Source organism: Panulirus ornatus, chromosome 2, assembly GCF_036320965.1.
Source record: "Panulirus ornatus isolate Po-2019 chromosome 2, ASM3632096v1, whole genome shotgun sequence".
Taxonomy (NCBI): Eukaryota; Metazoa; Arthropoda; class Malacostraca; order Decapoda; family Palinuridae; genus Panulirus; species Panulirus ornatus.
The window spans coordinates 83,383,093-83,397,501 of NC_092225.1; the positions used below are offsets into that span (position 1 = coordinate 83,383,093).

The window sequence follows — 14,409 nt, forward strand, 5'->3', positions numbered from 1 at the left end:
TGATGTTATCGTACTCATGAAATCTGAATTATCGTCTCAGTAGATGACATTCTCATACACGATATATGATTTTATCGTCCACAACCGGAACAGTTGTTGTACAAATAGATGAGATCACCATAGCTGATAGATTGTCGTACACAATGTATAGATATATCTTGGTGTATCATAGATTATTAAGTAGATTATTACGGTAGGATCGGAAGAGAGGAGGAGAGACTGAATTACAGAAGTTATTGAGTGAAGATGATGCGTTTGGTCAGTGGAAGGGAAGAATTAGTTATCGATGGAAGACGAAGAAGGCACATCAGCATCCCATATATTTTTCCATAAAGCCGTGCTTGACTTTACGAAGAACAACCTCGCAGTGGCACCTGGCAGACGTAAGAATGGATCGGGGTTCAGGGAAGGAAGGAATATCACGGTCCGGCCCGGTGCGTTTTGTCTCTGTTGTGACAGTCGTCAAAACACGAGTTTGACGTTTTTGATATAGCACTATTATATATAATGACTTTGTTTTGATAATACTGGTTTATAGTTGGGACTTAATGTAGCTTATGTATCGTGTTGTAGGCATATATATATATATATATATATATATATATATATATATATATATATATATATATATATATATATAGATATATTTCTGTATATACTTTGTGCGGTATGCTGTATGCCAGCACATTGTTTATATTATATGCTGTAAGACAGCATATAGGTTATGATATATGCTGTAAGCCAGTATATAGGATATATGCTGTAAGCCAGCATATAGGTTATGTTATATACTGTATATATGCATATTATTCATATAATGGTGTGTTGCCTCGCTGGTCAGCTGACGGGGGCGCTGAAACTGGCAGTGAGGGGAAGGCTACCAGGTGAGAGTGGCCGAGAGCGCGGGACGCCCCGTGTGAGATGGGGGTGACGGGTGGGATGGGGATTGGAAGGAAGGAAGGAAGGAAGAGGTGAGGCACGGTCTCGGGGGAAGGGTGGGAGGGTAGGGTGGGAGGTGTGTTGTCAGGGAGGAGGGAGGTGACGTGTGGAGAGGATGGGCGGGTGGTGAGGGACGTCGTAGAGGTGGTGAGAGGGACTATGGGAGGGTAGGAGAGGAAGATGTAAAGCAATCCAAAACAGCAACAGAAGACTGGGGTCCTTTCGAGGCTGTTTGTGATAGTGGAAGACATCAGGAACTCACAGGTAAGTGTGGTGGAAGTTAGCAGGTATACAGATAATGCAGGCAGAGGAACCTTGCAAAGTGTCAGTGTGACGAAGGAGGCGCAAATAATGTGAGTCGTGGACCTGAGGCCAAGTATTTATGAAGTCTGTTCTTATACGTATCTGTAGCACTGCTTTCACAACCACTCTAACTGGCCGATCGTTGTGTTTGTTAACAACCCTGTTTGAAGACAAGGTACTTCGCCTCATGTGAGGTAAAATGTTTGCCCACAAGTTTGTATTCACCACTACGAGTGGAATCAGACGAATCATGTACAATGTGACTTGGTAGATCAAGATTATATGAAAGCCTTTTATCATTGTGAATTAGATCACCTCTTTAACCTTCTCTTTTCTAAGCTAATCAGATTCAAGTCGAGTAATCCGCTCTCATGGGATTTGTTTCTCAGTCCGGGAGTCATCCTGGTAGCTGGACGCTGCACTCTCTCCATTCTGTCTGTCTCCAATTTTCAAGTAAAGTGACCAGAAGTGAAGACATTATTCAATATGTGGACGAACCAATGAATTGCAAAGTGTAAGGTTGATTTCCCTGGACGTAGAGTCGAAGGCCCTACCTATAAACCCAAGAATTTTGTTCGCTCTTTTCACTACTTCTGTGCAATGCTTACGTGCTTTTGAGTCACCAAAGGTTGTTACAACCATACTTACATGCTTTTGAGTCACCAAAGGTTGTTACAACCATACTTACGTGCTTTTGAGTCACCAAAGGTTGTTACAACCATACTTACATGCTTTTGAGTCATCAAAGGTTGTTACAACCAAGTCTTTTTCCTCATATATCTTTTTTAGTTCAACAGAATTCGTGCTGTAGCTTGCCCTTTCGTTTTTATTACCGATATGTAAAACTTGGCACTTTATATTGAAATTCGCTCGCCACCTATGAGCCCAGTCCATTTTGGTGTGTATGTATCAATTTGAAGCTGAAAATGTTCAAGTTCGTTGGTAGAGTCATTTCAGCAGCGAATAGTTTGTCGTGTTCCCACCACATTCCTCAAGCCAAAGGGAGAGAGAGAAAGAGAGAGAGAGAGAGAGAGAGAGAGAGAGAGAGAGAGAGAGAGAGAGAGAGAGAGAGAGAGAGAGAGAGAGAGAGAGAGAGAAACCTACCTCCAAGACTGGTCACGGGAAGGTCATGTTAACCATGGCATTGGGTACCGCCTGCTGCTGCCCAGCGAGGTCATTTCTTGTCAGCATTGACGCACCGTCAGCGGCGAGACATCACCAATCGCACCTACGGTAACCTAACCTGTCAGACAATCTTGGATCTTATATACATTCCACAGAAGGGTGGTGGGGACCTGGTTAGTGTCGTGGTGCTGATATTTCCCGTCTGTGTGACCAGTCTGGGGTGGGGTTCTCTCTCCCTGAGGCTTAAGGAATTTGGGTGGGGACGCGACGTATTGATATCTTGCAATACAGTCCATCATGATCATCATTGACATATATATATATATATATATATATATATATATATATATATATATATATATATATATATATATATATATATATATATATATATTTTTTTTTTTTTTTTTTTTTTTTTTCCGCTATCTCTCGCGTTTGCGAGGTAGCGCAAGGAAACAGACAAAAGAAATGGCCCAACCCACCCCCATACACATGTATATACATACGTCCACACACGCAAATATACATACCTACACAGCTTTCCATGGTTTACCCCAGACGCTTCACATGCCTTGATTCAATCCACTGACAGCACGTCAACCCCGGTATACCACATCGCTCCAATTCACTCTATTCCTTGCCCTCCTTTCAACCTCCTGCATGTTCAGGCCCCGATCACACAAAATCTTTTTCACTCCATCTTTCCACCTCCAATTTGGTCTCCCTCTTCTCCTCGTTCCCTCCACCTCCGACACATATATCCTCTTGGTCAATCTTTCCTCACTCATTCTCTCCATGTGCCCAGACCATTTCAAAACACCCTCTTCTGCTCTCTCAACCACGCTCTTTTTATTTCCACACATCTCTCTTACCCTTACGTTACTTACTCGATCAAACCACCTCACACCACACATTGTCCTCAAACATCTCATTTCCAGCACATCCATCCTCCTGCGCACAACTCTATCCATAGCCCACGCCTCGCAACCATACAACATTGTTGGAACCACTATTCCTTCAAACATACCCATTTTTGCTTTCCGTATATATATATATATATATATATATATATATATATATATATATATATATATATATATATATATATATATATATATATATTTTTTTTTTTTTTTTTTTTTTTTTTTTTTTTTCATACTATTCGCCATTTCCCGCGATAGCGAGGTAGCGTTAAGAACAGAGGACTGGGCCTTTGAGGGAATATCCTCACCTGGCCCCCTTCTCTGTTCCTTCTTTTGGAAAATTAAAAAAAAACGAGACGGGAGGATTTCCAGCCCCCCGCTCCCTTCCCTTTTAGTCGCCTTCTACGACACGCTGGGAATACGTGGGAAGTATTCTTTCTCCCCTATCCCCAGGGATAAATATATATATATATATATATATATATATATATATATATATATATATATATATATATATATATATATAATGAATATATATATATATATATATATATATATATATATATATATATATATATATATATATATATATATATATATATATATATATATATATATATATATACGGTAGTTCCCGAGTGCACTTTCGGGTAATAATCACATCATCACGGGAGACACAGGAATATATATATATATATATATATATATATATATATATATATATATATATATATATATATATATATATATATATATGAGAAAGAGGACTGGTCCCAAGACTGCTCCTTGTGGCACCCCACTTGTTACGTCTAACCATTCTGAGGCTTGACCATTACTCACAGCCCTTTGTGCAGTGCCAGTGTGGGTGACACGTTGATGGTAGGGCAGGGAGAGGCTGGAGGTACTCAGTACTTACGACAAGATTTTGCCAGAAGGCAGGGTTAGCGCGTAGCGCTCACCGCAGAGAAGTGTAGAATTACGAGGTATGAGTCGTGTGAGATACATACTGTCAGATGTTTCGTGTGAGAGGGAGAGACTATATGTCAATGGACTGGAGGCCAACAGCCTGCGTATGAGTGAGGTAGGAAGACGAGGGCCACAGGAGTGACACTTGACAGCCGCTGAAGTGCTGGGTCGGTGTAGTGCTTTCATCACTCCTGCCATTACCCGGGCGGGTAGTACTGTTGATATACCTCTATGGCCGACGGCTGCCCACCACGTACTCCCTACCTGAGAGAGAGAGAGAGAGAGAGAGAGAGAGAGAGAGAGAGAGAGAGAGAGAGAGAGAGAGAGAGAGAGAGAGAATGGGCGGAAGGGGAGAGATCTGAGGGGATGGATGTGAGGTAGCCGCAGGTGGGTGTTGGGGGGAGAAGGTGGGGAGTGATGGCACAAGGCTGGGGGGAGCGGGTGGCGTCCTATACCCCAGACAGCCCCGTAATGGTTGTGTGTGTGTGTGTGTGTGTGTATGTGTGTGTGTGTGTGTTGAGGGGGGGTGGGGGACCCCGCCCGCCGGCCTGGCTGGTCATCTGGTAATCAACAGCAAATTTAATTAATTTTCGCCCAAATGTGATCAAGTTTTCCCCAACACTTCAGTAAAGCTGTTGATTAATTGACATGCGCTCTTATACATTCAATTATCTATTTTTTTTTCTATTTATTTTCCCCCCCAGTAGGATTATCACCAGCGTCATCACAGCTCGCAGAGAGAACACAATATTGTGATCAATATATATATATATCTGATCAATATTGTTTACCGTCAGCGAACCACGACTTGTTTACCATCGAGAACCGGTGGAGTTGCCAGATGGACCAACATTACCTTCATTCCTCTCACAGCTGACCATGCTTGTCCTAGTAACAAGCGTGAGAACGCGATATCATAACCACACACCCCCTCGTGGTCTGCACACCCCCCCCCTCGTGGTCTGCACACCCCCCTCGTGGTCTGCACCCCCCCTCGTGGTCTGCACATCCCCTCGTGGTCTGCACATCCCCTCGTGGTCTGCACCCCCCCTCGTGGTCTACACCCCCCCCTCGTGGTCTGCACACCCCCCTCGTGGTCTGCACCCCCTCGTGGTCTGCGGGTGACGGGGCTTTCAGCGAACTGGTGAGGTTGGGAAGGTGCCACATGTGGAGGGGAACGGTGGTGAGGAAGGACACACTTGGGCTCTGGTTGGAGATAAGGATTATCTGAGACCATTACCACAGATGAGGATGCTGCCGGGCATTACCCAGGCCCAGCCTCCTCCTCCTCCTCCTCCTCCTCCTCTTCCTCCTCCTCCTCCTCCTCCTCCTCCTCCTCCTCCTCCTCCTCCTCCTCCTCCTCCTCCTCCTCACCCCTTTGTTCCAGACATAAGTTCCATGCAAGTGGTTGCGTTTCTTTTGTTGCTGCCATGACTTTAAGGCGGAGAGTCAGGTTTTTTTCTTTTGGTGTGGGGTAAACGTTTAGTGGCCAGAACACACCAGGCACCGGAGCCTTCTGTAATGCGCCCCACCCAGCACTAAATTCAACCACTTTCTGGCGTCAGGGTCCAACACACCGAGGTACACATGGTGCGAACTTGCAGCACGTTGAAGTACTCCGGAGTGGGTCTGCAACACACGGAACTACTCTGCAGTGTGGGTGTGCAGCTCATGGAAGCACTCAGGAGTGGGTTTGCAACACTTTCGATTATTGTGGTGTGAGGTTGCAGCACACGGAAGTACTGATCAGTATAGCACGTTAACAGTATCTGTTGTGGCAATTCCACAGTCAGTATAGCACCACGCCAGTGTCTGTTATGGCGGTTCCTCAGTCTGTTATGGCAATATCTGAAGAACAAGTTTTGCAGTGTGAAGAACAGAACATTTTCGTTCAGCTGGTGATGGTTTTGCAGAGTGTTGTGTGGTCACATAGTACTGAGAGAGTTCAATATGTCGCAGGATGACACATAAAGTCGTGTGTGTGTGTGTGTGTGTGTGTGTGTGTGTGTGTGTGAGTGTGTGTGTGACTCAGAGGCACGACGGGAGGGTTTGAGGTGTGGTGAGGTGAGGTGGATAATGTTGTGTGGTCACCTCAGAGCACTGAGGAGAGTTTGATGCGTAAGGAGAGTGTCAGTCATGGACGTCTGCTGTTCCCGCAAACCGGTGAAAATTATCGCACCTGAAGTGAGGGAAAGTTCAAATGTGTTAACCAAATCTATAATGGAACGAGAGGAACGTATGCCTGAACCAGATGATTTGAACGCCTCGGTGAACGAAAGAAGCACCTTCGCCTGGGTTAAGCCAGCTCCGTGCACTAGACCTGAAGGAACGCCAGACGTAACATTTACGTCCGGGATCTGGTCCTATCGCGGACAACGCAAGGACATGTCCCAGTAATTTAAACAAACATGAAACTACGTTGTTCTTGCATTGAGGTGCGCATGACAGTGTTGATGGATGATGTATGACCTGCTACAGCCAGGAACACGCAAGTTCTACGTGAGGTGCAGTGAATCAGAACTATTTGACGATATAGTAAGGAGCTGAGAAAACACTTTTTAGAAAAGATTTAAGGAAATATTTGCAGGGTAGTGGGTGACTGGAACAAGGTAAGTGACGAAATAATGAATGCTGGCAGCATACAAAGTTGACAAGGATGATTAATGATGGAGATAGTTCAAGAGATGGGGTTACACGAGTGTAAGACTCCTTCCCCTACTGTTAACACACACACACACACACACACACACACACGAATTACGTTGCTGAAAAACAACATAGCTTTTGGGAAAGGATATCATGTTTAAAGAACTTCTTAGATTCCTGTTAGAGAGTGAGCTGTTATATATATATATATCCCTGAGGATAGGGATATATATATATATACTTCCCACGTATTCCCTGCGTGTCGTAAAAGGCGACTAAAAGGGGAGGGAGCGGGGGGCTGGAAATCCTCCCTTCTCTTTTTTTTTTTTTTTTTTTCCAAAAGAAGGAACAGAGAAGGGGACCAGGTGAGGATATTCCCTCAGAGGCCCAGTCCTCTGTTCTTAACGCTACCTTGCTAATGCGGGAAATGTCGAATAGTTTGAAAGACAGAAAGAAAAAGATATATATATATATATATATATATATATATATATATATATATATATATATATATATATATATATATATATATATATACATATATATATATACATATATAAATATATATATATATATATATATATATATATATATATATATATATATAAATATATATATATATATATATATATATATATATATTCTTTTTTTTCCGCTGTCTCCCGCGTCAGCGAGGTAGCGCAAGGAAACACGAAAGAATGGCACAGCCAACCCACATACACATGTATATACATAAACGCCCACACACGCACATATACATACTTATACATTTCAACGTATACATACATATACATACACAGACATATACATATATACACATGCACATACTCATACACGCTGCCTTCATCCATTCTCGCCGCCACCCCGCCTTACATGAAATGACCCCCTTCCCACCGCGTGCGCGCGAGGTAGTGCTAGGAAAGGACAACAAAGGCCACATTCGTCCACACTCAGTCTCTAGCTGTCATGTGTAATACACCGAAACTACATCTCCCTTTCCACATCCAGGCCCCACAAATCTTTCATGGTTTACCCCAGATGCTTCACATCCCCTGGTTCAATCCATTGACAGCGCGTCGACCCCGGTATACCACATCGTTCCAGTTCACTCTATTCCTTGCACCCTTTTCACCCTCCTGTATGTTCAGGCCCTGATCGTTCAAAATCTTTTTTACTCCATCCTTCCACCTTCAATTTGGTCTCCCACTTCTCCTCGTTCCCTCCACCTCTGACACATATATCCTCTTTGTCAATCTTTCCTCACTCATTTCCTCCTTGTGACCAAACCACTTCAAAACACCCTCTTCTGCTCTCTCAGCCACACTCTTTTTATTACCACACATCTCTTTTAGGCTTTCATTACTTACTCGATCAAACCACCTCACACTACATATTGTCCTCAAACATCTCATTTCCAACACATCCACCCTGCTCAGCATAACCCTATCTATCGCCCATGCCTCACAACCATATAACATTGTTGGAACCACTATATATATATATATATATATATATATATATATATATATATATATATATATATATATATATATATATATATATATGATTTATTCATTTGTTTGTTTTTATTAATAGACATACAGTTGCATAGAAAGATAGTTGGGCTGAGAGAGAAATCAGAACATACATGGGTAGTTGGATATACGTGTAGGTATATAGACAGATAGATAGATAGTCAAATAGAAGTGTGTGTGTGTGTGTGTGTGTGTGTGTGTGTGTGTGTGTGTGTGTGTGTGTGTGGATAGCACCTTATAATTAGAAATATTGTCCAAGTTTCTCTACTGTACACGATAGTCTTATACATGTTAACATCCACTTGTGAGCCTGTGATCATCATGTCACATTCCTGTTGTTAATCCCAAGATAATAAAAGATATCATATCTCTTTCCAGGGACCGAGGACAGCCAGCTTCAACTTCATTGGTAAGTACATTGCTGACACTGTGAGCTTACGACGGTACAACCATTGAGTACGGCAATACCACCCTTAAGCGTTGTACTGTCGTGTGCTTAAGGGTCGTTGCGGCGTGCTCAAGGGTCGTACCGTCGTGCTCAAGGGTCGTACCGTCGTGCTCAAGGGTCGTGCCGGCGTGCTCAAGGGTCGTACCGTCGTGCTCAAGGGTCGTACCGTCGTGCTCGAGGGTCGTACCGTCGTGCATATTTTGAATGAAATGATAAATGATACCCAGTATTGTTATCATGGGTATAGAACTCTCAGTCATCACACACACACACACCGTCATTCAAACTCACATTCGGCGGCAGTGTTGTAACCCTTACTTAAGCAGCTCACGCTCATACAACGTACAGTTTTACAACCCACAACCACGCGGCCCTCAGCTACACACACACACACACACACACACACACACACACACACACACACACACAGAGGGAAAGACTAGAGGCTTTGATATGACCAACGTGGAAGAGAGAAGAGTGAGGGGTGACCGTATCACAACCTTTAAGTTTTTAAAAAAGGTCGATGACTTAGGAAAAGATGTGATCCTGGAGAGCTGCAGGGATAGAACAACCAGACGAAATACCATGAAACTAAACCAGAAACTTGATAGAAAAAAAAAGATGTAAAGAAATACTTTTATAGTATAAGAATGATGGACGAATGATAGGATGACAGAGGACATGATGAAAACATACAGCCTACATAGATTTAAGAAGTTTATGATAGTAAATAATGTTCAAGAGATGGGGACCCTACGTGTGTTAAACTCCCTCTTCGTACAGGACATACGGGTTTTTACAGATAGGTAATTACACATACACAAAAGAGAAAAAGGTTATTGATACAGAGGAGAACGTACGAGAAGAGTTGAGTATGAAGTTCAAGTGTCTGTTCACACTTGGAGACCCCGAGACTCTACTACTAAAAGCCTCGAAAGGACCCAGTGGTCTGTTGCTGTTCGAATCCCTTTGTATTCCTCAGTAAGACGCCTTGGATCACATGTAGGTTGTCCTGGAGAAGTGTTGAGGCGGCTCATGAAGGAGCCACACCCACAGAAAGCCCCTGGCTCAGGTGTTATCTGCACCATTTGTATAAAGAGACGTTTGAAATCCTCCCCCCAACGAAGGAAGTGCTTCAACTGCATGAAAGAGTCAGCGGTGTGCCATTACTGAGACAAAGAAATATGATAGCGATAGCAGATAGGCGAGTATCTCTAGCATATATAGCCTGGAAGATACTAAAAAAGATAATCAGGAAGTAATTAGAGATATAAATTACTTAGGTGGGGACAATATGGATTCAGATGGCAAAGATCATGTGGCGAATCTACCGAGTTGATATGATCGAGCGAAAACCTCCCTAGGGAAAAAGGATAGTTCTGGCCTCCCAGAAGGCATTTTCATGCTGTTCCCCATGTTCCCCACAAAGGGCTGTTGATGTAGCTAAACGCCCAGGCTAGAGGAGGGCTGCTCGTGCGAAATAACAGCCACCTACACTAACACATGTCAGGGAATCACTCTCATGTTAGACACTAGGGGGACGAGATAGCGGTACCCCGGGCCTCAGTGGTGGATTCGTACCTGAATATGTTTGCTGCTGGTGATAAGATTATGAAGAAATTGCGACAGAACAAGGAGTGCAAAATGTTGCAAATGACCTAGACGTCGCACAGTTGAGGTACGACAAATGGCTTATGAAATTTGACCTTGGAAAATGTAAATTCGTAAAGACTGGAAATGCCTGAAAACATAAATGGTAAATCCAATCATAGACGGAAATGAATTGTAGGATTCTCGCCGTACAGATGACGCAAAAGAGTCGGTTTCGCGCCTCACTTGTCACCAGAGTAGCAGCACGTGAGGAGAGTCGTCAGGGAATTAAGCTACATTTTGGTCACCGTCGAAACTGCTTTCAGGTTCATAGACTGTGAGATGTTTGGGAAGATATACAGTCGACCCTGAACTGGAAGATGCCGCAACAGTGTGGTCTTCTCACTTGAAGGACCACACTGTGTGGCTGGAAAGGGTCTAAAACTCTAAAAGGACTGCGTCAAGAACGGTCCCAGCCAGAACTGGAAGGAATGAGCTACGACAATGAGAAGCGAAGCCATGAACGTGACCGCGTTGGAGGCAGGAGAAGATACAAGGTGAGACATGATAACTGCATAAGACCTTGTAAGAGGCCATGACCACGATAACGTCGAGCAGTTCTCCGGTATGAGGACGTCCACGACGGGAGGGCTCGACGGATGCCAGGCAAGAGCAGTGTACCACAGAGGCACGTGAGGAAGCACTTCGTCAACAGCTAAGTTGTAGGTTCGTGGAAAAAGCCTTACAAATAAGTCAGTAAATAAGGACTGTAATTGGAGAACTTAAGTCAGTGTGACTTTAAGACAGGGTTAAGCAGCTGGCTCTACACGGGTGAACTCCCTCCCAGTGTGCACAAATTGGTAGTAATAAATAGCCTATGATAACACACAACACACACACACACACACACGCAAACTTCCTGTCCTCTCCACGCTTCACCTTACCACATTCCATGCCTCTCACCACCACAGATCTTCAGTCTTATCCACACAGCATACCACCGGTGGGTGGGGAGGTGCCCTCTGATTTACTATCCTGTTTCTGCCACAGTTTAGCTCAAGGCAGAAAATCTCATCAAGGACCATCAAGTCTCGTGTTATCTCTCTTTCTCAGGTACCACACAACCTTAGTACTACTCGCCACACACCACACCACTAAGCATCGTCATTCCTCACCACACACCACACCACCGCATACCGCAATCACAACATACCCCCGGTTCATCGCCACACACCACACACTCTCCGGTCATCGCCGCACACAACACCCCCACACCCAGATCTCGCGAAGCACCACTGCACGACACACCCTCAGTCCTCGCCACACGACCACACATCCCCAGTTCTTGCGACACATCACACCACAACACACCACGGTCCTCGCCACATATCACACTACCACACACCGACCGTCCTCGCCACACGTCACCCCGTCACATCCCCCAGTTCTCGCCACCATACCATTGCACTATACACTCGTAGTCCTCGCCACATACCACACCACCATATAGCCACAGTCCTCCCCACACACTACACCACCATAAACCCCCATCCTCGCCACACACCACATTACCACACACCCAGTTCTCGCCACATACCATTCCATTACTCACCCACAGTCCTTGCCACACACCACAACGCCACATCCCCCCATCTTCGCCACATACCACGCCTATATACTTCCCACAATCCTCGCCACACGCCACACCACCATAAACCCACAGTCGTCGTCACACACCACCACACACCCGCAGTCCACACACCTCCAGTTCTCACTGCATACCACACCATCACACACACACAAACACACACTTAGTTCTCGCCTCACACCACACCACCACATAATCCAAGACCTCGACCAATACCACACTACCACGCACCACACACCCCAATCCTCACCACATACCACAGCACCACAGACCCTCAGTCCTCGCCACACCACCACACCAACAACCTTGCCTGGCCATCAGGAGAAATAGCATGAGGCTCAGTCAGCTCGGAGCAGCAATATAATTATCCCGGGAAATTCATCAGCGGTTCGCACCCAGCGAGGCCATCGCGGATCACAGGCTCTGGTGGATCACGAGTACTGCTGGATCAATGGTGCTGGTGGATCACAGGCTTTGGTGGATCACGAGTACTATTGCTGGATCAATGATGCTGGTGGATCACAGGCTCTGGTGGATCACGAGTACTGCTGGATCAATGGTGCTGGTGGATCACAGGCTTTGGTGGATCACGAGTACTATTGCTGGATCAATGATGCTGGTGGATCACAGGCTCTGGTGGATCACGAGTACTGCTGGATCAATGGTGCTGGTGGATCACAGGCTCTGGTGGATCACGAGTACTATTGCTGGATCAATGGTGCTGGTGGATCACAGGCTCTGGTGGATCACGAGTACTGTTGCTGGATCAATGGTGCTGGTGGATCATAGGCTCTTGTGCTGGGTGGCCATCCCGGATCACAGGCTCTGGTGGATCACGAGTACTGCTGGGTCAATGGTGCTGGTGGATCACAGGCTCTGGTGGATCACGAGTACTGCTGGATCAGTGGTGCTGGTGGATCACAGTCTCTGGTGGATCACGAGTACTGCTGAATCCATGGTGCTGTTGGATCACTGCTACTCCTGGATTACTAGTATTGGTGGATCGCTGGTGCTGGTGGACCACTGGCGTTGGTGGATCACTGGTGCTACTGAAACACTGATACATCTGGATCTCTAGTGATGTTGGATCACTCGTGCTGGCGGATCAGTGGCGCCGGTGGATCGCTGTTGCAGACACACCACTTCCGCTAGTATTTATCGGATCATTTGATGCGGGTGGATCAGTGTTGAAGATGCACTCCCGCCTCCAGTATAACAAATGGTCGTGGTGTTGGCGATGGTGGTGGTGGTGGTGGTGGAGATTGGTGGAGCGCGGCGTGTGGGAGAAGCCAGCAGGCTCCGGCCTCACCCCCCGGATATTTGCGGGTTTATATTTGTGCGATGTGTGGTCTGGGGTTTATCATCGGCCTGCCTTTTCTTAAGCTGTGTTTTATAATACATGTCCAGTGTGTGTGGGGGGGGGAGGGGAGGAGGGAGTGTGGAAGAGTCCAGTGGGGGTGTGGGGTGTGGAGTTCAGTGGGGGTGTGTGGTGGAGGGTGTATGTTGATTTCCTCACCATCTTATCTTACCAAATTATTTTCATCTTTTCATCATCTTATTTGCCTGGCTGGTGAGTCGTGGAGTGTCTTCCGTCTCCATCCGTCTGGTTTGATTTCCCCCCCTCCTCTCCTCTTCCTCCCTTTCTTCGTGTTGAGTTTTTCCGTATTTTCTGATTTCCTTGATGAATCCTGGCGTCTGTCTTCATCTGTCTTATCCTAATTCTTTTTTCCTTCTTCTTCTTTCTTCCCTGCGTGTTTTTCCAGACTCGCTGGGACAAGTGTTATAAAGTGTGTCCTGATGATCCCCCGTTCTTACGTATTTCTTCATATCATCTGTGGCTGTGTATCATCCTCTCATATTCCTTTGTGTTTATCTTTGTTGTGATTGCCACACACACACACACACGCAGACACAACACAGTCACATATACAAACTGTTCGTCTATAAGAAGTGTATATTTATGGGCTTCCGTGGTGCAGCGGTTAGCGTTCTTGACCTTGACGCCTTTACGGGCCGCCCAGGGTCCAGAGGATGGGTTCGAATCCTGGTTGCGGAATTTGGTTCACACTCAACCCACATCTTCATCCACCCATAGGAGTTGATCGATAGAATGGTTACCTGGCTCAGGATATATATATATATATATATATATATATATATATATATATATATATATATATATATATATATATTTTTTTTTTTTTTTTTTTTTTTTTTTTTTTTTTTTTTTTTCTTTGCCGCTGTCTCCCGCGTTTGCGAGGTAGCGCAAGGAAACAGACGAAAGAA

At 45.1% G+C, this 14,409-nt stretch overlaps 1 protein-coding gene across 1 annotated transcript in view; it reads left to right on the top strand.

Moving 5' to 3' along the window:
* LOC139757792 (DBH-like monooxygenase protein 1) overlaps positions 1–14,409 on the top strand; it is a 798,273-nt gene that overhangs the window by 291,466 nt on the left and 492,398 nt on the right. Inside the window, exon 2 of the mRNA XM_071678612.1 lies at positions 8,816–8,846. The gene's annotated coding sequence lies outside the window, so the exon portion shown is untranslated. The remainder of the gene's footprint in view (positions 1–8,815; positions 8,847–14,409) is intronic.